The sequence below is a fragment of the Thermobia domestica genome, chromosome 7 (genome assembly GCF_964235325.1).
Source record: "Thermobia domestica chromosome 7, izTheDome1.hap1.1, whole genome shotgun sequence".
Classification (NCBI taxonomy): Eukaryota; Metazoa; Arthropoda; class Insecta; order Zygentoma; family Lepismatidae; genus Thermobia; species Thermobia domestica.
In genome coordinates, this window is record NC_137460.1 from 125,986,119 (window position 1) to 126,009,918 (window position 23,800).

The 23,800-nt window shown below is 35.7% G+C and overlaps 1 protein-coding gene and 1 non-coding gene across 2 annotated transcripts in view; both read right to left on the reverse strand.

Annotated features, from left to right (window-relative positions):
* Positions 1-23,800, reverse strand: part of LOC145690393 (ATP-binding cassette sub-family G member 4-like) — a 229,305-nt gene that overhangs the window by 158,293 nt on the left and 47,212 nt on the right. The gene's annotated exons all lie outside the window — the stretch shown is intronic.
* On the reverse strand, positions 17,179-17,252 carry TRNAQ-UUG (transfer RNA glutamine (anticodon UUG)). Its single transcript has one exon. It is a non-coding gene; the product is annotated as a tRNA-Gln (tRNA).

Genomic DNA, 23,800 nt, shown 5'->3' on the forward strand with positions numbered 1-23,800 from the left:
CAGCCGGAAAGAAAATTGATAACTTTATGAAACTCGGAGATTGAGTGTCCTTATATCCTTTATCCTTTATCCTTTTGGTCATGTCTACATTCATACTATGTGGCTGATATATACGCGCAAAAGAGTAAATGCTGCTTACTAAAGGACAATGATTTTGTACCTACGGGTTCCAACCCATTGATAAGTTCTACGGTAAGGTTTTGTGTCTGTATGTAAAACGTTATACATTGACTAGATGGTATCTGCATATTGTTTTCGAAGCTGAATTTAATTATCATTACAATAACTGTATGGAGTTTCTTTAACATATGTCGGTACCCTCATGACTATAACATGTGACGTATGATAGTAAAATAAAATGACCAATGCATGCTTCACAATGAGGAGTGGAAGTTCATTTTAAAGTTGTATTTCAAGTTCGAAAGTGTTAGCGTCAGTACAAGCGTGAGTTTGAAACAAAGTCTCCTACACGCTTGACATTTACGTGACTTTATGAGAAGTATGAGAAGCATGGCACCCGCTGATGACTTCAGATTTTGCCCGGAAGAGAGGAAGGTACTTTCAATATACGGAGGGTATAATGGAAAAAAAAAAAATATTGGTAATCCTTGTTGAGCACTATTGGAGATATGCCCAGAGGTGGGAGGATTTCATAGGTGTTGGGGGAGGACCGTAGCTGGACCATCTTCTGAAATCATTGACGGTATTATACTATTTGTAATCTGCACAAGGGAAGATTCGGAATACTTCGTAAAGCTACAAATCGTGCTTCTTCGGCTAAAGCTTAGGAAAAGTTTACAAGGTAGCTACAGTCGCTGAGTGGAAAATGTACACTCATGTTCAAAATTATTGTCGCATATCTATAAATATGTTGTTGTAGGAATATAATTTGATAACAAATTCGCCCGGTATTTCTTATAATGTTAGTATGTGCATAATCGGCAAAAACATGAATGTGGCAAATTTCATGTCAGAAGAGCAGTAAATAAGAACAATACAACGAAAATAAAACTTTCTTGTCTATTTTGCAACATTTTGTTTTACTCATTCTTATTTTCGAATTTGTAATTCTTTTCGCATGAAATTTACCACAAATATACATTTCCCGATTATACACATAGTATCAGTATTAAACGTACCCTGCAAAATCATTATCAAATTATATTCTTACAAGAAGACAGTTATAGATATGCGACAATCATTTTGGACATGAGTGTACATCTTTGGAGATGATCCTGATCGGCGAATGCAGTTTTGTGAACTGTTTCAACACATGGTAAATTACGATGGCCAAGACTGTTTAGTCTGATAAGGACCCATTCAAACTTGATGGAACAATGAGTTGCTATAACTGTGTTTACTAGGGATCCCTTCTTTGAAGGCACAGTTTGTGATAAAGCATATCTGGGAATTTTATGCTTATCAATTTTAGCAGCTATACGTGCACTTTATGATTATGGTGAGTTCTACCAACAAAACAGTGCACGCCCACTCTACCATCGAGAAGTGCAGACGTTTCTGGGTGCGTATCTGAAGAACAGTGAAGAGGATGTGTTCTCAACATATGCTGCTCGTCGTGAGGAAAATCACGCCAGTAAAAATTAAACATTTATCACTTCAAGGGAAGGGGGAAAAAGTTATTTAATGTACTAATTATTGCATGCAAGAATGATGCAGTAAGAAAGTTCTTCTTTTAGTTTGAGGCGAAACTTATTTGTTTTACCGGTACGACTCCCCTCACAAGCCGCCTCTGCTTCCCAGGATGTTCACCCGAATATTAATCACTTTTGAAGGACCTTGAAGGATGTTATGTGTCACAGAAAACAGGCTATATTGGGGGATCTTCGTACAGAAATTACAGTGGCATGTGCAGCAATCCCTTCGAAAGTATTGACTGACGTTAATAGAGCAACCGCTCGCTCTTATGAAGTTCTAATTATGTGTCTGTCTGCTAACGACAACCATTGAGAGCACTTTTAGTAACTGTGCAGGTTTTAACAAAAGAGACACTGACCAAAACTTAAAACCCACTTTATTTTAAATTATAATTTGTAACTGTTTCGGATATCTAGCATATCCTTCTTCAGACACTGTCGAAATTAATGAAAATACAGACATATATATAAATGTTGTTATAACAAAGTTTAAATTCTTTAACCGTCATATATATATAGTCATTGTTATAAAAAAGTTTAAATTCTTTTAACAGACATATATATAGTCATTGTTGTACTTTTTTATTTTTATTATTATTTTTTTTTCTTATTTACTGAGGCCGTCAGCCAATCCTATAAGTCTTCGTGTTCACTTTCCAATTAATCACGTTCCTTCATTTTTGATTCTTATAAGGGCCTTTTTTCTCTCTATGCTATTCAAACTTCCTTGCCATAATTCATTAACCCTAGAAAGGCAAACTTCACTATCAACCCATTAAAGGTAAACATACGTAATATTTACGTACACACTAAATAACGATCTATAAATATACGATTCATATAGAAACTAATATTGTTGCTTTGCTCAAGGTTCCAAAATTGAAGTTTTATTGTTTAGATAGTATGACAGCACAACTATTATCCAGGGCCGTAATTTGTGGGGGCAGGGGGGATAACTGCAACCTAGAGAAGCTCCCCGCTGTTCGAAGGGTCTCATTTTAAGAAAAAAATTCTTACTCCATATACGATACGAACATGAAATTATAAATGAAGCATCAAACAGGTTCCCTACATTACATAAACAAAACACTATACAAAATGTATATAAAACAAACATGAGTCGTGGGCCCATTTTAGTAAAATAGAGATCTACAATTTAGGGCCCTAGAAATAATATTTATTCGTATGGCTTTGAGATTTGTCAATATTATCCCCTTAATTAGTTAGTCATGTATGGAACGGGCCCAGGGGCGTAAGTAACCGCCCCGCAGGTCTTACCGTGTGGGAGCGCCCACAGGCTTTGAGGGGCTCATAAAGACTAAGAGAAAATGGAAAGAGAGGGGGCCCAAGAATGAGAAAAAACAACATTTTCTAGGGAACCAAATACGCGTAATAATGCTTTCCCCCCAGGAAAAAAAAAATCATAAGTTACGGTGTAGCTATTATCTTAAATCTTTTAGAAGTACATAGAAGAGCAAAATAAATCTTATTAACACTTAAGAACAAACGTCTGAGAAAGTCAAGATATATCACTGATTATTTTTGTTACTAGGAAATATTGAATTGTTCTTTCACATTACATGTGAGTTTGGTTCCTAAATCATACACAGTTAGGACACATTTTGATCTGATGTTCACCACATGGTCCTACTGGCTTATTGCAGCTATGGCAGTGTTCCTTCTTGGGATCTCCCCACTGGAATCTGTCATTGGATTTGTCTTCCAAGGAAAACCATTCTTTCCTAGCAATTCAGTAACACCACTAACTTTTACTTGCCTTTCGTCAAATGGAAGTTAATTTGCCCTCTCATCTGAAAAATATACTGCCCTCTCTGTCTAATTTTATGCAGATTCTTCTCTTGAATGCGTGGCGAGACTGCTATTTTCGTTTTTACAACATTTGGAAACTTTACGCTTCTTTGGTTGGATTTGTGGTTTCACATTCAAAAGTTCAAATTGCTGACACAAAATGTTGTTCAATATCAATTTCAGTGGGATAGTAATATGGATCTTTGTCGGAGTCACCTGCTTCTTCTTCTGATCTAACATAAAATTCAACATTATCTTCCTACATTTCTGAATCTGAGGTCTTCTCTAATATTCCTAAAATAGCTTCTTTCTATTTATTGCTCCACCCTCGTCCATTTTTGTAGTAATAATTAATTCTTTACGAATGACAATGGTCCATTGGTGGTAAACATACGTACAAAATGCGTGCAAGAAAACTAACGTTAAAGGTAAACACACGCTAAACTTACGTGTAAGAATTTACGTTAAAAGGTAAACATACGTCAAATTTACGTATAAGGTTCTACACTCAATTGTTTCGCACAGAGAACATAACACCTACAGAAGTAATTAACGTCGGAACATCAAGCCAACTAACCCGTGATAGCATATCTAGAGGTTTGTACTTCTACGCACAGTTCCTGCTACGTCACATCAGTGTTTCCAACTCGTACACGTAAAATTTACGTAGTTTACCTTTCTCGGGTTAATTGGTAAGCCCCCTGTCCAGTTCATCAGTTTATCTCTTCCTACCTTCTTTATCCAATCCACTTCTTTCCACTTCCTTATTATCATTCTTTTCTCCATCTCCAATACTTCCGTCTTATCCCAATTAATTCCGTGATTCGTCTCCTTAACATGTTTGTATATAGCATTGGTATCTTTCTTCCTCCTAACATCATCTTCATGTTGTTTTATCCTTTCTTTCATTCTCTTTCCTGTCTCTCCTATATATGACATATCGCAGTCCTCACACCATACCCTGTAGATGACTCCTTTTTCCTCTTCATTAATCTTTTTAGTTCCTCTTCATTAATCTAAGAATTTAAACTTTGTCATAACAATATTTATATATATGTCTGTATTTTCATTTATTTTCGATAGTGTCTGAAGAAGGATATGCTAGATATCCGAAACAGTTACAAATTATAATTTAAAATAAAGTGGGTTTTAAGCTTTGGTCAGTGTCTCTTTTGTTAAAACAATCAATCCAAAGCCATGAATAGTCTAACTGTGCAGGTATACGAAAATTGCTTTATTGTAATACATATTAAAATTATCATGTATAATTAAGTTTGGCACTAACATACCATACAGTTTTCTATCGTTGAAATGTGTATACTTTTATTTTCAGACTCTGAATACCATTAAGAAATTAATATTCTGATATTTCGGATGCTGCACTAAGCGACTTAGTCACTCTTCACCATATGCTTGGTTGCAACAAGATTATGCTTTTCCATTCAAGTAAAAACAACTTCAGATGTATTTTTTTTTTTTTTTTTTTTTTTTAAGGATTTAGAACTTAAATTAATCGTCATTGATTACAGTATAAACGACTTTAAAGAAAGAGGAAGCAGAAGAAGAAAACGAAGAAAGGAAAACCTGAAACCCATGAGCAACACCCATCGTTTCATGAATATAGAAAGGTTTTGTTACAAATTCCATCATCATGCAAATACCAGTTACATATTCATTTGATCTGTCATTGTTACTTATGTGAAATCTTGGGTGAAAGGAAATAGTATTTATTTCTACTGAGAAATTGCTACTTCTGTCATTGGTTGATATAAATTACGACTTTGGTGGCCCCGCGTAGCGTAGTTGGTAACGCTCTCGACTTCGGTGCGAGCGGTACCGGGTTCGATTCACAGTGGGGGCACTCGGTCAAAAAATGTAAAAAGCTTTTACAGGCCAGCCATTCTGAATGATGTTTTCCTCATTCACACCAGGCAAATGTCGGAGTAGTACCTAACTTATAGGTCCCAGGCCGCTTCCTTCCTTCCCTTTTCTCGGATATAGTGTGATCGCCGAGGAATGTCCTTCCTCATACGTGACGGGCTAACATGGCAATAGATGGCGAAAGCCCAGAAGTCTAAAATCCTAAATCTTTCTAAATTATGACTTTATAGTGTCTAATAGGTGGAATTAAGCGTTAGAATTAAAATAAAATAAGAAAGCGTCTTGAATATGGTAGCGTGTTTTTCTGAATATTAAATCTAACCAGAAAATAAGCCCTATCATCATATTTCAGAATTGCTCCTAACATAAGCCTTACTCCAAGAATAATCCCAAATTATGACTCGGAGTTGCAAGGTTGGAAACGGGTTACTTTATACATTTCTATTTGTATAAATAGATACATCCTAATGTGTTTTTTGGGGGAAAATAATTACTATTAGACCCGATGTTATTTTGAGGATAACACGATATTATGTGTACAGTATTACTTAGCGGATTTCCTATGTTTCAATTATCATGGTTATTTGTAAAAATGTATGGTCGTAAAATGTGATGATTTGATGGTGAGAGGGTGTAACGTATATGGTTTTAACAGTTCATCTTCCGAGAGTTAATTGAAATATCAACACATAAAATAAAATGAAATATTTCAATTTAACGCTCCACGATTATGCCTCTTAGCCTAACGGAAATGGATAATCAAAGTAAGGGAATGATGATGGAAGAATTGGTGGAATGAGAATTCGGGAGGAAACGGGAGTACTTTGAGAAAACCCACGGGCACGATATTGCCCTCCCCCCCACAAATTTAGTTGGCTAGAGATCGAACCATGAACCCCACGCTCCGAAGGTAAGCGCTCTGCCACTGAGCCACCGTGCCCTCTGTAACACGCTCTTGAGATTTAGTAATATCTATGATAGACACTAAATCGTTTTTGTTGTTTTAGAAAAAATAATATACAAAAACATTATTAGTTCTACTAGATGAATGTTTATTGCTTTCACCTTATATTATTCTAATATTGTACATTTTTCTACATCATATATATAATACAAATGTTGTTACTGGTGCCTATCTCGGTACCCAAATAAACATTTTATTTCGGCTTGTTTCGAGAAAAGAACGAAATACATTTCGATATATCGGTTCTGTTAGCGAAACCGTAAACCGCGAGAAGAGAACACAACTTGCAATCATTGTAAGCTCAAGATCATTATCAATACAAGCTGCTAACGAAATTCAACAACCGCGAAATGATAACTCGAGGGAATCACGTACAGCAGGTTTGTTAGATTGTGTAATTTCAATTTCACTTCCACTTCAATATCGCTTTCATGTCCAGATCCAGAATCAGTTTTCTCACAAAATCAATTCCAGTTTTGGTAGCTAGTGAGAAACTGTTTTCCTTAGAAAATATTTTTCGGTTCCGCGCACGGAATCGTTTCTCTCGGAACTGAAACCCAATACAACCCATCTACACCTATCGATTTCGTTACCATTTAAAGAACGCTGGTAAATATTCAGAGAAACACGCATTTGTTTCCTCTGTCACATTGATTAAGTAAGACATTTCTTTTATTTGCAACTACTTTTGGTTGGTGTTGATGGTCACGTAATATAATTATATTGCTACAGAGAGGCGAGGACCATCGAACTTCGTTCGTGACAAATATTATAATCTATCGTGTTGAATAAGGAAACTTAAATTATTTACTTCTAAAGCATATTATTGATTAACATCTGTTGGGTTTACATTTGGGACGTGATGCTTTGCAATCCATCTGGTGAACGTGTTGTAAAGTATATACTTTGTACAGTAGTTCGAATTTCGAAACCTTATAGATCACGGATTGCACTTACATAACGCGTGTTCATCATGTCATACATGACAGCAAACAGATTCGTTAAGAAAACATAGCAATTCGGGCAAACTAAAAGAAAGGTCCAAATGTGATACGTATACCAATAGAGAGGTCTTTTTGAGTTAACAAAATTAGGTGGGTGAGTGTAAATAATCATACGTAAGTTTCGAGAAGATCGATAACACTTGTTTTTTGTTTGTAAACTAAAAATATCGACGCCAAACGAAAACCACGCCACACTTATTGAAATGAAACTGAAATTAAAAGAGATCCGCGTCAATGTATTCATTAGGACAATAGCAAGGCGAGAGACAGTACACAGTATGTTTAAGAGGTCTAATCACTGCGAAATTAAAATACCGCTAATTTTACAGTAATTATGTGATATCTTCAAATAGATAAAACATAATCGAAATGTGGAACATTATAAGCATTTGTTATAAGTATTTGTTTTATAGAAAGGATTCTATAACAGCCCTATATGAGACGTGGATCTACAGGTTAATGTGGGATCCAAACCACATGAGCTCTCTAGAAGTGTGTGTGTGTGGGAGAGAATGACAGTGACTAGATTGTCATTCTCAAGCACTTCTTTGTTATTATTCAATGTGTACTTGCATAAATTTATTCTATCTTATACAATAACTTACTTTACTGTGTCAAAAATTGCAATATATAGATGCTATTGATAAATACCATTTAATATCAGTTTCTTGGTACGGTATGAGAGAAATGCTGGATTTATAAATAGACTCAAAATGAACCGCTTACTGCAGAACAGGCCGGTAGCCAGCCCCCAAATGGAGGTGGGCCTGGCTGAAGTTAGGGGGGGGGGCGATCTAACAATATTATAGTTCATTTGCAAGCCTACCGTGAAAATTTTAGGGGGCCAGCAAAAAGTTAGGGGGGAGGCCACCCTAGAACCCCCCGGATATGGGCCTGCTACAGAATGCAAACATGTCAAAATTTCATAATGTTGCAGAAGAGGCAACAAAACTGAAGAAAACTATCTTTACGATATCTCCGCCATAACGTGTATACTTCCTTTAATGATAGAAGTATACGTGATTAAAATACACATGAAAAATTTATTTATGACGTAAGGGGATAGAGGGGGCACTGTTTCGTGTTCTGTTCTCTTTCTGCAGTAAATGCATTGTTCAAACGAACTGTAGATTGAATTGATTAAAGGAAACAGCAATGAAATGAATTGATTAAAGAAAATGTCAATGAAATTGATAAACATTCTTTATTGGAAGAAAACTTAGCTGTTAAAAATTTCTGAATATTATGTAAGTTGTGGAACTACAAATTAATTAGTCATCTTTGTCATCATAATGTGTTTCCATAGGCCAGGATGCTATTGAACTCCCCAATAGGATCTTTTCTTGAGGTATGTAATGTAGACGAACGTTTTCTTGATGTCAACAATTTTCTTGTTGTTTATGGGCACAACAGAGTTGTAGACTTGTCTGGAAGGCAGATCAAAGTGTTTAGAAGAGTTCCTCAGCCTAAAAGTATCCACTATCAAACCACCACGTTACACTGAACACTATGTGGAGTTAGAGATGAGAAGTACAGCTCATGGTATTCTGAAATGCTGAAAGTTGTTTTTAGGTGTTTAGGGACATTTTTGCCATAAGAGTCATCGCTCAGACATGCTTTATTTTGTAAAATTCAGGCCACCAGGAACTGTAGTCAATGAAATCAGTCGCTTTCATTTGAACAATGAAGAACTAGTTAGAGATGGTTGAGGAAGTTTTTATGAGTTCCAACAACGTTGTCCACTGTGTAGTATCTTTCCTCCTTTTTCAACTTCTTCCGTATTATCCTGAAATCCCTATCTTTGGGCATGAAGGAGTGACCTCTAACGGGAAGATTACAAAGTCTCATTTACTGCCCATAGGAAATTCGTCAGGGACAAGTTTCCTTTCTGCGGTGAACGGAAAATTGAAGGCGTCGCGATTTCCATTGTTACAAGTGTCATTTGGGTGCTGAACGATCTACTGATCTACACAAACCATTATCGCCACAAATAAAGGAAATGCGTAATGTTGGACATGTTTCCTTTCTGCAGTAAGTGGTACAAATAAGGTAGGCCTTATTTGAAAGAATATTTGTGTTTCATTACTTATGCTTAAAAAAGATTTTGAAGAAAGCATAATTTGCAAACAAGATAAAGCGTAATTACTAAAACAATAAAGAATAGGACATAATATGGATTGCTCTAAATAGTAGACTTAGAAATGTTTCGGTTTCTGCTGTTGGCCTTTTATATAAAGGAACAGCACAAGTAGCGAAACTATGTTATTTCAAGTATAAACAATAACAAGGCAGAAACATAGAGTTGGTTAATGCACCTTCAAGGTCAGCATTGTATGTATACATGTGACTCGCAGGTTGGTCGAGTCATAAATTTCCATCTAAATGTAGGACAAATTGCAATAGTTGCTCACGGTAAAAAAAAAGGATTTTCTTGTCACAGCACGGATACATGACAGCCTACACAAGAACAGATGCTTCCTGTACTGTTCCAATTCTTCGGATTATTTTTCAAATATTCGTTGTTCCAATTCTTTGGATTATTTTTCAAATATTCGGTATTTGAATATGTTCGAATATCTTTCCGCTAAGCATTCAAATATTTATTAAAACACACACACACACACACACACACACACACACACACACACACACACACACACACACACATACACACACACTACGCGTATTTATCCGAATGATTGTACTGTTCTTATTTAACTTGAAAAGAAGCAATTCAAATCAAAATACAATTTTCTTGTTAGATCAATCAGCGATGCAAATGTGAAACGAATATTTAGTTTGATAAAAAGCTTTATGGCCAGACGACTAAATCAGAACATCAACGGAAATTGTTATAATTGAAGCTTGTGTTGAATTGAGATAAACTTAAAAATAACCTGTCAATTTCTCTACAAAACGGTTCTGCAAAATATGACTCTTCTTCAGCAGGGAGAAGCTCCCAGGTATACGAATACAGAGGTTGTTCAGCCTATGTTCGGCCGATTTCGTTTCTTCCCCCTCCCGGGCAGAATGGACTCACCCGATCTGGCTCGTGGCGTCCTGCAGTGTTGTGTAGTGGCTTCCTGGGAACGGAGTTGTTTTTCCGCGCGGACTACAATAACGCACAAAACAGGACCATTGTTGTGAGTGTTGTGTTAAATTTGTTTCCAAGTGTGTGGGTTTCCGCTCTGTGACCAAAATGCCGCCCAAACTAAGCCGGTTTTGGGAAGGCTATGTTGCGGCTCTTTATGACGTCCACTTTAGTGTTTCTGTCATTAGAAAACAGTGCAAGAACAATGGTTGCAACATCAGTTTAAGTGGAATAAAAAATGTTATTAAAAAGTACAAGGGCAACGAAGCTCCACCATTTGGATCACCAACGAAGTTGCCTAGGAAGAGGGAATGCAACAAAGCAACCTGCACCATGCAGAGGAAACTTCGCAAAATGGCAATGCAAGAAAATCCGCCAACACAAAGGTATATGGCTAATCGTCTTGACGTGTCTTTGGGGACTGTGAGACGAACGTTACACCATCGACTCAAGCTCGAAAAAGTCATGAAAGCTCGCGGCCATCTTCTCACGGATGCCCACCGAAAGGAACGAAAGTGTAACGCCCGGAAGCTATACGAACGACATCTGGCAAAACAAAGGTGGATGTACGTCGTAACGCTCGATGAAGCATGGATTTACCTTTCCTACTGCGGCAAATCCAGAGCCATCATGTACTGAGAAAAAGGCACCAAGAACTTCAGAAAGTGGGTCCGTGTCTGTAAAGAATCCTTCCCAAAAGGGTTCATGGTCGTTACTGGCTACTGTTACCGGGGTAAACTGAAATTCGTAGGGTGGCGAAGAACTGCAAAATAAATTCGCAGTATTTTTAGGAGCAGATCATGCAGCCGATCTACGAGCATGAGATTCCAACAATGTACGGAAATGACGCCAATCTGGTGCGCATTCACATGTACAAGGCCTCATCACATACCTGACGATCGTCCCTCGCATTCTACAGGGAGATGGAGGAGGCAAGTGGTATACAGGTGATACCTTTCAATGAGTCAGACCCTACCTGTTAAATCTCCAGATGCAAGTCCAATGAACTATTGTGGATTTGGATTGCTGAAGCGGGCTTTGGGAAAACAGCGTGTGACAACTGTGGAAGGACTTTGGAAAGCTGTGCAAAGGGAATGGGACAAGATTCCCCTCCCAGTTCTTCAGAGAAGCCTATTACAATGGAAATTACGCTGTCGGGCTATTGTAAGGAACCAAGGGAAACACATCGAACACTTCTAAATTTTTAGGTAGTCGAAATTGGCCAGATATAGACTGAACAACTTCTGTAATATGGTAGTCGTCTATAATCAACAACGTTTTCGTTTTCTCTCATTTGCATTTAGTTTGGTGCAGTATGGGTTTGAGTAGTATTAATGGTAGGCTGGATTTCATGGTTTACCACCCCTAGGCCGAAAGGTGTTCGCCGCCGTTCACCCCAATATACCAAATTTCGACACAATAAGAAATAAAAATTAAATTTATTAATGCATACCTTTATACGAACGTTTTTAAAAATAAATTTGAATTTGGAATTTGCTGTAAAAACAGAACTGGATTAATAGAAATTTAATTTTTTTAAAAAATAAAGTTACCGAGAATGATTACCATATGCACTAGCACAATAATGAAAGAAGTTCGTTTTGAATTCTTGTATGTAATAGTTTGAATATTCAAACAACAAAAATATCAATGAAACTATAACGATACAATAATTGTTTTGATCGATTTGTTTTGATTTGTTTTGAAATGTTTCTATTGTAATACAAAATGACTTCTTGTCATACACATACTAACGATTACACTACAATTGAAAATTAGTGCTTTTGAATTTGGAGAGAATTTGACCCAATGAAAAATTCCCCATGTATTTCTTATGGAAGTTTCGTGACATATAATTGGCCATGTTTACACTAAGAGTGAAGCACTAACGAAATTATCAGTATTTTCTAGTAACACTAACGATGCTTTTTTTTTGCTTCTAGCGTCCAAACTATTGAAGCACTTATGTTGGAAGTTGGTGCTTTAAGAAGCACTAATGATTGCCCTAGAATACATCATTAGTGCTTTTTAATTTAGCGGGAATTTTAGAAATCTTTATGTATTTCTTAAGGGAGTTTCCTGACATATAATTGGCCATATCTATAGTGAAATTATAGTGAAATAGTGAAACAATAAAAAAAAAACTATTAGTGTTTTCTAGAAGCACTAACGATACACTATCGACTGCACTAAGTTTTATCTCCCGCAAAGTTTTTTTTTTTGGTTCTAGCGTCCAAACTATTGAAGCACTTATGTTGGAAGTTGGTGCTTTAAGAAGCACTAACAATTGCACTAGAAGAGATCATTAGTGCTCCTATGGGAGGGGGCAACTTCACGGAAGTGAAAATGAAAGACTGACAATTACATTTCATAAATGCAAATACATGTGAGTGTGGTGATGGTGCATACACAGTAAATTTTATATTATCCGCGGTCTTCCTTTCTATTTTCTTTTTTCTTTTCTTTCTTTCTTTCGTTCTTCCAAAATGATGTTTATAAAAAGACAATCATAAATAAAGAAGAGGTATTTTAATCGGAAAAAACAAAAATAGTTAACCGATTTCTTTTTGTGAAAAAGTAGGAAAACAACTTTAAATACAGAAAGCTGCTGTTTATTGTCATAATTCCATGTACCTAGGTACAGGCTACCTTCTGTAAATAGGAATTGTTCGGATTTTTGTGTTGACTTTTGTCCCTTACTTCCATTTTGCGGATTATGTGTGAAATTTCCTTCTATGCAGTCACCGCTACTCTCAATTTTCCATAGTTTAAAGTAAATGAATTCGAGTGATTTCACGAGAGCAAAGGGATTCTTGTTTAAAATGTTCCAAATACCATAATTGTCATCTTATTGTATTGCAAGAGTGCGCCTGGATTTTTTTTTTTTAATTCCGTAATTGAAATAAAAGACACACAATTATTAAAATATCTTTATGCCTTACATATGAATAGTATATTGAACTAGTGTGTAATATGAAAGATATAGTAGTATTGTATAGAAATAACGAAGGCTTGGATTCCTTTGTAATAAAAAGATTGAAAATATACATGCATTTACGCCTTAAAGGAACAACTAAATATGATATAAAATAGAATCCAAAAAAAAAAAAAAATAAATAAATAAAATAAAAATAAAAAATAAATAAATAAATAAATAAATAAAAAATAAATAAATAAAACAAAGGATTAGGTTTTCCATATATATAAAATATATTACTGAAAAACATGGAACTTGACTCATATCAGAGAGTCTTCTCCTCTCACCCCCATCTTCCTGCTGAGCAATGCTAAAACCATGCAAATTCACAGTACTGACCTGAGATATCTTGAAACTCAGTGATGTTAGAGTCAATGATAAAAATCCATCCAACACTTGACAAATATTCTTAATACCGTAATACTCGACAGGAGCTCATGTGGTTTGGATTCCACGTTAATCAGTAAGTCACGCCTCATATAGCCTCGCTACTGAAAGGGACGTTAAACCCAAAGTCAACTCATCTTGAAAAATATCCGTACGTTCAATGTAAAGGGGAAAAAAGGGAAGACAAGTGCAAGTGGCGATTTCAGGAAGTGCTCAAAAGGAAAATTCACTTGAGATCATGTCTCCGTCTGCACTTAATACTGATTACTAGTATTTTTACAGCACAATTTTCATCCTCTGTTTATTTGTTGAAGTCACCCTGGATGTAGATGGAAAAATTTTCAATCAATTTGTAACAAAGAAACATACCTTCAGGTATCTTTGCAAGGGACGAGAAAGAGACAGACAAGAAACTAAAGTTACGATTTTTCATTTCAAAGTAAATTGATTCTACGGTAGGTCAACCACTTTAAACAACGCAACATTGATTCATTCAAATACTGTTATACAAGGCATTTTTTTTTTTAAATCTAAGTAACTCGTTGCTGAACAGTAAGTGAAATTCGCCTAAATTATGACCAAAAATATGCTTTTATATCACTTTGAGTCCAAATGTATGACCTAAAGCTAAGATGTGACTTAAATATGCGTTTATATAACCAATAGAAACCATATTTTTGTGTTCACAAGAATGAGAAATGTGTTCATATTTAATTGGGCACGTAAAGTATGACATATCATAGCAATCGGAGTTTTAGAAATAACTTACGAAATTTACATTCACCAGTAATAGTACAACTGTATAGTAACTGAAACTGATAGTAAATAGCAAAAATAGCTAATATGAACTTAAATCAATAAAAAATAAAAAAAAAAGAAGGAAGATATTGTCATGTCCACGTTTTGTAAATATTAAAGCAACTCTCGAGAGAATCATATGCCGTTGGCATGTATGCACATGTTTTTGATGTTGAGCCTTTGCGTTCACAGCCACGAATCGCTCCTGCTGATCACTCTGTAAGTGTTTTCTAAAATTTCTGGTGAATGCTCGTGTCTTACGAAAAAGGATCATTAACACTGCATACGTACGTATAATTATTGTTGGGAAAGTGCAATGGTCTAGAACATATGTTAACATGATTGTGTTGTGACTGTACTAGTTCATATATTTTTCTTATCTGCAAAATAATACAACATATGTATTTAGCCTTTTTATCTTATCATTTACACGAAATCTGGAAATCATTTACGCATATAGAAACACCTGTTTGGTTAAATGCAGGAACTCGCTTGCATTATCTGTTTTCATGTAATATTGTGTTATCTATGCTCACACGCTGCAGAATCCATCCTACAATAAATTTCAAGCTTAGCGGCCTTCACTGTGCTCTTAACCACGTTTTCTTATTTTCTTTCTCTTCTTCTTCTTCTTCTTATTATTATTATTTTGAAAATAACATAATAATAGGAAACAATATATATATATATATTTTATTAGCAGGTCATTTTAACAGTATACTATGACCTTCCGTGTTTATTCGAATATAAGTCTCCTGCAACCCCCCCCCCCCAAAAAGTGCCGGTTGTGAGATTGTGTTGATTATGTAAACACAAGTACCCCTAGAAGATCTCTACAAAAAAATTCACATAATTACGAAAAAGAAAAGTTCATAATTGTGTTAAAAACCAGTGACTTTTAGGAGTATTTTTCCAGATGGAATTACCAATAGTACCTCTATCAGTTCTGCAAAATATCCTTGAACTGTATTACATTAGTGTTTATAAAAAACCTATAAAATCACAAGAATAAAAATAAGTTTATAGGAGAAAAAATGATCAACAGTATTTCAACCATTTATCTAAAAATTAATTATGCAATTATAAGGGCCTCTCTCGAATTTCAAACCAACATTTTGAATGAAAGAAAGTAAAAAGAACTAAAATTTGTGAAATTATTAATTCAATAAACAATATAGTTAACATCTAGGTAACTTTTTGAATTTTGAATATCATTCATTGACCTGAACAAAAAAAGAAAAGAAAGAAAGAAAACAAAGGTGCAAAGCAGGATGTCATCAAAATCTTTAAAATTAAAAAAAAAAAATACTCTACTATCCATTATAAAACTTTGGATTTCTGGTTCGATCGCCGTCCACGCAAACCTTAAAGTTCCAAATTTGTTTGATTTGGAAAATCAAAGGAGCAGGTTTTGTACCTTAATGCAAGTAGTAGCGTCATTCCAGATTTTGCCAGATTGTGCACGACATGAGTTTCACTTAAAAAAAAAAAAAAAAAAAAAAAATCAGTATACAATTTATTAAAAAGCATCCTGCCCTCTCCAAAGAACATTCCTGAATGAAAGCGCCATTATTTATCAGAGTATAATAAATTATAGAAGAGCTTTTAAATCAAAACTATATCACGAAATAATTATATGGCCTATGGAAACCAAAGGTTCAATGACGCATTAACAATAGCTCTCATAGACTTATATCTTTAGCCAACTGGATTCAGTTTCTACTGTGTATTGTTATTCTGCGCCTAGGCCTTCCTGACGGTCTTTCTACTATTTGGTGCCCAACTAAAATTTTCAAAGCGTTCCTACTTTCCTCCATTTTGGCTGGATGCCCTACTAACTTAAGCCTAGACTTAATGACCGTAACGATGTTAGGTAAACGGTACAAATAATGCAGTTCCCCATTCCCGTTGCTCTTGGGTTCGAATATTCTTCTCAGTGTCTTATCTTCAAATACTTTCGTCTGCATTCTTCCCTCAATGTTAGCGACTATGTTTCACAACCATACAGCACAACATGCATAATTATCGTTGTATAGATTTTAAGCATCAGGTTCTTCGAAAAGATTTGCAAAGACAAAATATTTTGAACTGAATAATAACACCAGTTCTCTGCTTTCAGTCGACATTTAATTTTATATTTTAATCAATTATATTTTAACTAAGCTATTATATGTTGGCAAGTAAAACAGAATTTAAGCTATAGCCTTGTTTCATCAGGTATAATTACAGAAACATAGCCTACGTATTACTCTAAGTTACTTAGGGGTCTAAATAAATTTTACATTACCACATAGCACAAGTCCACAGACAGCGATGCCTATGACCCTTTGAATTACTGGGGTGGAGTGACCCCAAAGTTTCCATTTCCCCCTCCCCATATAAAGGATTCGGAATTAGATTTTTGGGCTTTCAGCATCTATGACCATATGAGGGATGACGTCCCTCGAGGATAACGCTATCTAAGGAAAGAGAAAGAAGAAAGGATTGGGGAAGGAAGGGAACGGCCTGGGGCCTATATGTTAGGAACCATCCCGGAATTTGCCTGGTGTGAATGAGGAAAACCTCACTCAGGATAGCTGGCTTGAAAAAGCTCTTACACTTTTTCGACCAAGTGTCCCCACCGGGAATTGAACCCGGGACCGCTCGCATCAAAGGCGAAAGCGTTAGCGACTACGCTATGCGGGGCCACCTTCCCCCCCTCAAAAAAGTGGAGTTGAGGTACGAGTTGCTTCTGATAAAAACAAAGTTAACTTTTTGATAAACTAAATTTTTACTCAATTTCTGAAATTTTTATCGTTATGAAAGCATAATTATGGTAAAATTATCCAATCGTTGCATTTTCAATGAAAAATTGTCCCATAAAAAAATCTCATGGGCGCAACTTGCGCTGTAAAGTCCGTCTGTGAGTCCCCCTGGTACTATAAATCCTTTGGAGTCTCTTAAGTCCTACCTTGGGACAATCAAGTTCGCAGTAGAAGTTTTAAGGTCTATAAAAATATCCATCAATCGGATGTGAATCTCACGTAAATATCCCACAAAGTACACAGAAATATCCTACAGAAAATACCATTCCTGGAAGACAAGCAAACTATTTGGTTTCACGGGATGCATATGGGATGTGCATCCACTGGCCAAAATAGGACGATCCAGTATCCCTGTCTGATGTCTCTATGTTATGTAGATTAAAATGTGTCCATACTGGAACTACATTACGACAAAATTTGCAAGGAAGTGTTTGTCATTGATTTTCAATTATAACGTATAAGAAGCGAGTTGTCTTTGGTGACAACGCACATGTAAGCTCCTAAAAGTTGTCTCTTCGGATCGAAACAGTATGGCTACAGAGTTATATATATACATATACTTGTTTCAAGTTCTTTTCTGTTCCGGAAATTTGAACAATCTACATGTTACAGTGTACACCACGTGAAGGAGTTTGGTCTGGATTATTTGAGTAAATAAAATTCCTTTAAAAAGTTAAATTTTACTAAACTTAGGCCTAAATATATAGTATTTTAGATGAATAAACATTTAAAAGTAGAAAATGTTTAAGTCTTTAAGCTTGTCGAGTGAAAACGCATTCACCTGTAGCGTTCTATTCCATTGACATATTACTATTTTGTATCTTGGGCATTATACTAACCCGTTAATTTCAACAACACTGCAGGTAGTATAACAAGCAAGGATTCATAATTACTGTAATTGGAAGACATATATGGAACCGATTATTAATTGTCCATATCTTGCGATTGTCTGGCTTGATCGCTTCCTCCAACGAAGTGGGTTTCTAACTTTAGATTCTCTACAGCCTGGTCAAAACTAATGGTGATCCATCGACTAGTTCTTGAGACTTTTGTTTCCCGGACAAGACACGGACAGACAAAGAAAATATAACGGACGGTAAACCTAACTCTTCAAAAAAATCATCTGTTTTATTATAAACTAGCAGAATACCCGTTTTTAGCACGGGAAGAATACGCTTCATTTTGGACATAAAGGGGCGAATCTGGATTTAAACGGCATCGAAAGTGTTGCTGTTCATCGCAGCGACCCCGAAAACTATCGGTCATTTTCCATCATTTTTAAATATCTCCCCCTCCTCTAAATTAAGTTATACCGTCAAAGTGAAATGATGAAAAAGATCCAAGGCTAGACTTCCTTTACGTTATAATTTGATCGAGATCGGTTGTGTAGTTCAAGAATTATTAAGTCACAAACGTAGTTACTTTCATTTTTATGTATTTTTATATATCTCATCCTCCCCTGACCCTCCTCTAAGTTGCACCATCAAACTGAAATGATAAAAAAACATCCCAGGTCCGAACCTCATTTATGTGGCAAATTTGATCGAGATCGGTCTCGTGGTTCAAGAGTTATTAAGTTTATTTATTTTTATATATCTTCCCCATCCCTCTCCACTACGTTGTACCGTCAAAGTGAAAAGATAAAATCCATTCCAGGCCAGAACCTCATCTATGTTGGAATTTTAATCGAGATCAGTCGGGTGGTTCAAGAGGTCACAAACGAAGTTATTTTCATTTTTGTAAATTTCTTTTCTGTGAAATTCACCGGAGAGCTACAGTGTCATAAGTTTCTCATGGTTGACCAAATTCATTGATCGAAATAATATTTAATAGATTGGAACATTTTCCAGAAAATTGACGGACATAATATGATCTGCTATAAGTTCATATGGCTTAAGGTCAAACCAGGGTCCCCTAGCTTGAACAAGTTATCGGATAGCCGCTTATAGATATAAAAAATCTATATCAACAAAATATCGAAACTTCATAGCTATAGAAAAAATAAATCGAAACATTGAAAGATATTGAAAACTATATAAACGTCGAGAAATATCGATCAGTAAATATTTTCGATATAGGGTATAGATATTTTAAAATATCGGTCGATTGATGGATATATTTAAAATACCGCACTTCCTAGATGACTGTTCTGCTACTGAACTACAATACCCAATTCACTAAAGACCTAAGTTGCACAGAAAATGACATTGCAGATATAAATTTATATACCCTGTTCTATACATTATTCTTATACTTCGTTGTTTTTCGTTTTTTTTTCAAACTTATTCTGTGAATTGACTCACATTTTAAACACTAAAACTTGTCAACGTTATACTAGATTACCTCTTTAAAATTTTGCAATATTCTGCAGAAAAAAAGATCCTGTGTAACATACAACACTGCAAGGACCTATATATACTCTGTAGTTGGCCATGAAGGGTAAATAATTGCATCTCCATCAGAAGGTCGTGTTGAATAACTCCATGCTTGGTGGCGTTACACAGAAGGACGCGGGAGCTTGCTTAACTAACAGATTGGAACGCCGGATTCCTCGTATTCAAGTTGATATTTAGAGGTAATGATTTGACAATAGGAAGGAATTGCATAATTAAAGAAAAGCAGAACATGTGAGTGGAAGGTCAGAGAGATTTCGCTTTCTCTGATGAGATTATAAGAGGAATAAAATCGTCAAATATCGTAGAGAACAAATGAGATATAAATATTATGAATTGCACAGAAATGTTGTCCTTTTATATTAACACTTGAGAAGAAATTGTTTTATTTGGGTTGTGACAGGTGTGGCAGAAGGTAAAACAGGAAGGGGGAAAAGATCATAGCGTGCAAACGGGAAGGTTGGCGAAGGATTGTACAGCGTTATATATACGGCAGAGAACTTCTTCTTCTTCTTCTTCTTCTTCTTCTTATTATTATTATTATTATTATTATTATTATAAAATACTATTATGAGAATTATATGAGTATTAACAACATATTGTTTTTTATATTTCAAGTATGCATTTATTCTGTATACGCTTATTACGAATATTTTTTGTTCCTATGTTCACTGGTTGAATTGAGCGAGTATAAGCTAGCATGGGATACTCGTTGCAAATTAAGATGCCAAAAATCATACGAGTTGTAAGAGTTAAAACGAGAATTTTAGGAAAATGATCCAAAAATGGATCAAAAATTGCGATCTTGGAGAAATTAGTTTTTTTGGATTAAGGGCCACAAAATTTTTGAAAACGTAAATTAGTTTGTTGGCCCCTAAATCAAGTTTTCGTATTTTCTATGCAATAAGCACATCATAGAGTTAACTGAAAGTTTGAGTTTGGCTACACTATACGTAGTTCTCCAGATATAAGGCGTACAAGGAAATGTTTTATTGAATGAAATATATTGAATTTTGTGGATCAGGGACCACGACATTTTTGGAATGGTTCCTAAATCGAGTTTTCATATCTTTTTACGGAATAAGCACATCAGACTGAGTAAATTGTTAGTCTTGGTTTGGCTACACTGTATGTAGTTCTCAAGATATAAGGCGTACAAGAAAATGTTTGATTGAACTAAATATGTCGGATTTTTTGAATCAGAAATCACAACATTTGATCCCTAAATCGATATATATATATATATATATATATATATATATATATATATATATATATATATATATATATATATATATTACGGAATAAGCACATCAGACTGACTTAAGTGATAGTTTTGGTTTGGCTACACTATATGTAGTACTCCAGATGACCTATAAGAAAAGGTTTGATTGAAATATATTGGATCTTTTGATCCAGTGAGCTCTATTACACTGAATTAATGTTCAAGTGCACACTCGTTCATTTGATATCTCTCTCTCTCGGTATGAGTCTTTTTTTTTTTTTTTGTGTGTGTGTGTTCGTTGGAATTGCACTAGGAATTTAGTTTTTAGCGAAATTTTTAAAGTGTATTTATACATCAATTTCCTATCTATGAAAACGTTGTCTTCAATACGTCAGCAATGTTATGCATTTGTTTTAAGACATTTCTGCAATAATGTGCTATGACGCATTATTATTACATTGGTTAAAAGTACATTAAAAAAATCGCATTAATATTGATAAAAGAGAAGCAATGAAAAGTTATAACTTGTTTAACAGCTCGGAAAATATACCTAAGATAATGTATGTTTGTAACTTTCTCACCAAGGGACGTAAAGGAGGATGGTATTTCCAGCATATCTATGCTATACAGTCTAGAAAGGTAAGGTGTATTAATATCAATTTCCTTTATTTTTACTGTTATTTTTACTTTAGTACTAACCCTTACGAAGTTATGATTTTAAGAAGTTTTTTTTATTGTTTTTGTATTGTTGCAGATGACTTACTAGCAGAAAATAGCCTTGACCCATGTAGGGTGCATCGAAATCGTGCTGATCTCTGGAGAACGAAGGACCAACGTGATTGCAGACGATTTTAACCGTCGTCGTCCGTAAAATTTTCCCATCGGCAGTGATACTGTGCACAAAGTGCTGAGGAAATTGCAAGAAACCGGATCTATGACAGATCGACCCAAGACTGGAAGACCACGTACCACGCTCAACGACAGACGAGGAAACAACTATGGCAGTGTTGTATCATTCAGTAAAAGTTCCAAGATAAGCATGCGTAGTGTAGCTCGTGAAAGTGGCGTTAGTCAAATCTCAATTATGCGCTTTGTCAGTGAATAAGTGGCACCCTTGTAAGCTGAAACTTCACCAACATCTTACAGAAGATGATCCAGATCGTCGTCTGGAATTTATTGAATGGGCTACAGAGCAGCTACGACAAAACAACACATTCGTCTCTAGTTTACTAATGGGACAAACTTTTACGTGTCAGGCGAGGTCAACTAACAACTAACGTGCAGTAGTGGTCGAATGGTAATCCGAATAAGTTTGACGTATCCGCAGGTGTTCCTGGCAAGGCGATGCTCTAGTATGGTATATGGGAGACTCGCGTTATGGGTCCATTCTTCATCGATGGGACTCGAACGGCGATGGGTTATGTTAGAAAACGACATCACTGCTGATGGAGGATGGGTTATTCCATTTTTTTCCAGCACAATGGTGCCCCATCACATTGAGGCACCTATGTCTGTGAGTATTTCGATCAACAGTTTCCTAATGCGTGGATTGGTCGGCCAGGAACTGTGGAATTGTCTCCTCCTTCCTTGGAACTATCGTCACTTGACTACTGTCTGTGGGGCCATGTGAATTCTATTATGTATGCGGTGAAAATTAAGGATATTCAGTATCTCAAGGGACGAATTGTGGACGTATTGCAACATTTCAACCGACGCTTTACGGAAGGTTCTGCGTAATTGGAAACTCAAAATGTATCTGACAATCGACCGGAATGGGGAACACATTCAATACGTCTTGTAGCAGTGCGTGGTTCTTGCCGTATGACTAATCTCATTTGTTAGGAATATGACAAAGAAACAAGAAACAAGCATAAATTCGTAATTGTTAGTGCTAGAGCAAAAGTAACAGTACCATTCAATTTCTCCGAAAATTTGCTATTAAAATGGTATATCAGATGCTATGATTTCCATTTGAGTCAACTGCGTATTCAGGACCGCATACATCATTAAGACTGTATTCCCTACCCACACTTATGCTTTGGTTATATTTTGCAGCATTTATTAGGGTGTTTTCACACTTTTGGACCATCCTGTAGTTCACAGTTGCTAGCTCCTCCTACCTTACGCTAATTTATATCGCTACTGTGCAGGTAATTTCCAAACGAGCTGAAGGGTTGGTTTAAACAAATAGTAATCTATAACACAGAAACGCCCATATGAGTAATATCTAATATAATAGCTCCTTTGTGGCTAAGCGGTTAGCGTAAGCGCCTTTGGCGTGAGAGACCTGTGGGAGATTCCCGGCGGGAGCTCATGTGGTTCGGATTCCACGTTAATCAATAGGTCCCGTCTCATATAGCTTAAACTCAAAATCAACTCAATTAATTAACTAATTCTGTAATATATAATAAGGTGGGGGAGCAGGACGAACCAAATATGCCATCTCCAGCCAGCACGCCTATATAGTATGATGGACTCTTCTTATTTTCTTTCTTTAATAATACTTTCCATTGTCGGTTATCTTGAGTTACATTTAAGGTATCGTAAAATTATTCAATTGATATCAAAAACTTCCTTTTTGGTTGCATTAAGTTACCTGGAATATTGTGCACCTCCAGCACAGAAGTTGCACAGAAGAAGTAACAACGAAACAAACCAGATACAAATTAAAGCGTTTTCATTGATTTCAATCGTGCAAATGACATAGCATAATGAAACGAAAAGCTTCAAACATGATTTAACACTGCTTAAATGCAGAACATAGCAAGTTTTAGAGGAAAAAAAGAAGAAAACAATGAAGCAACGATGTTTG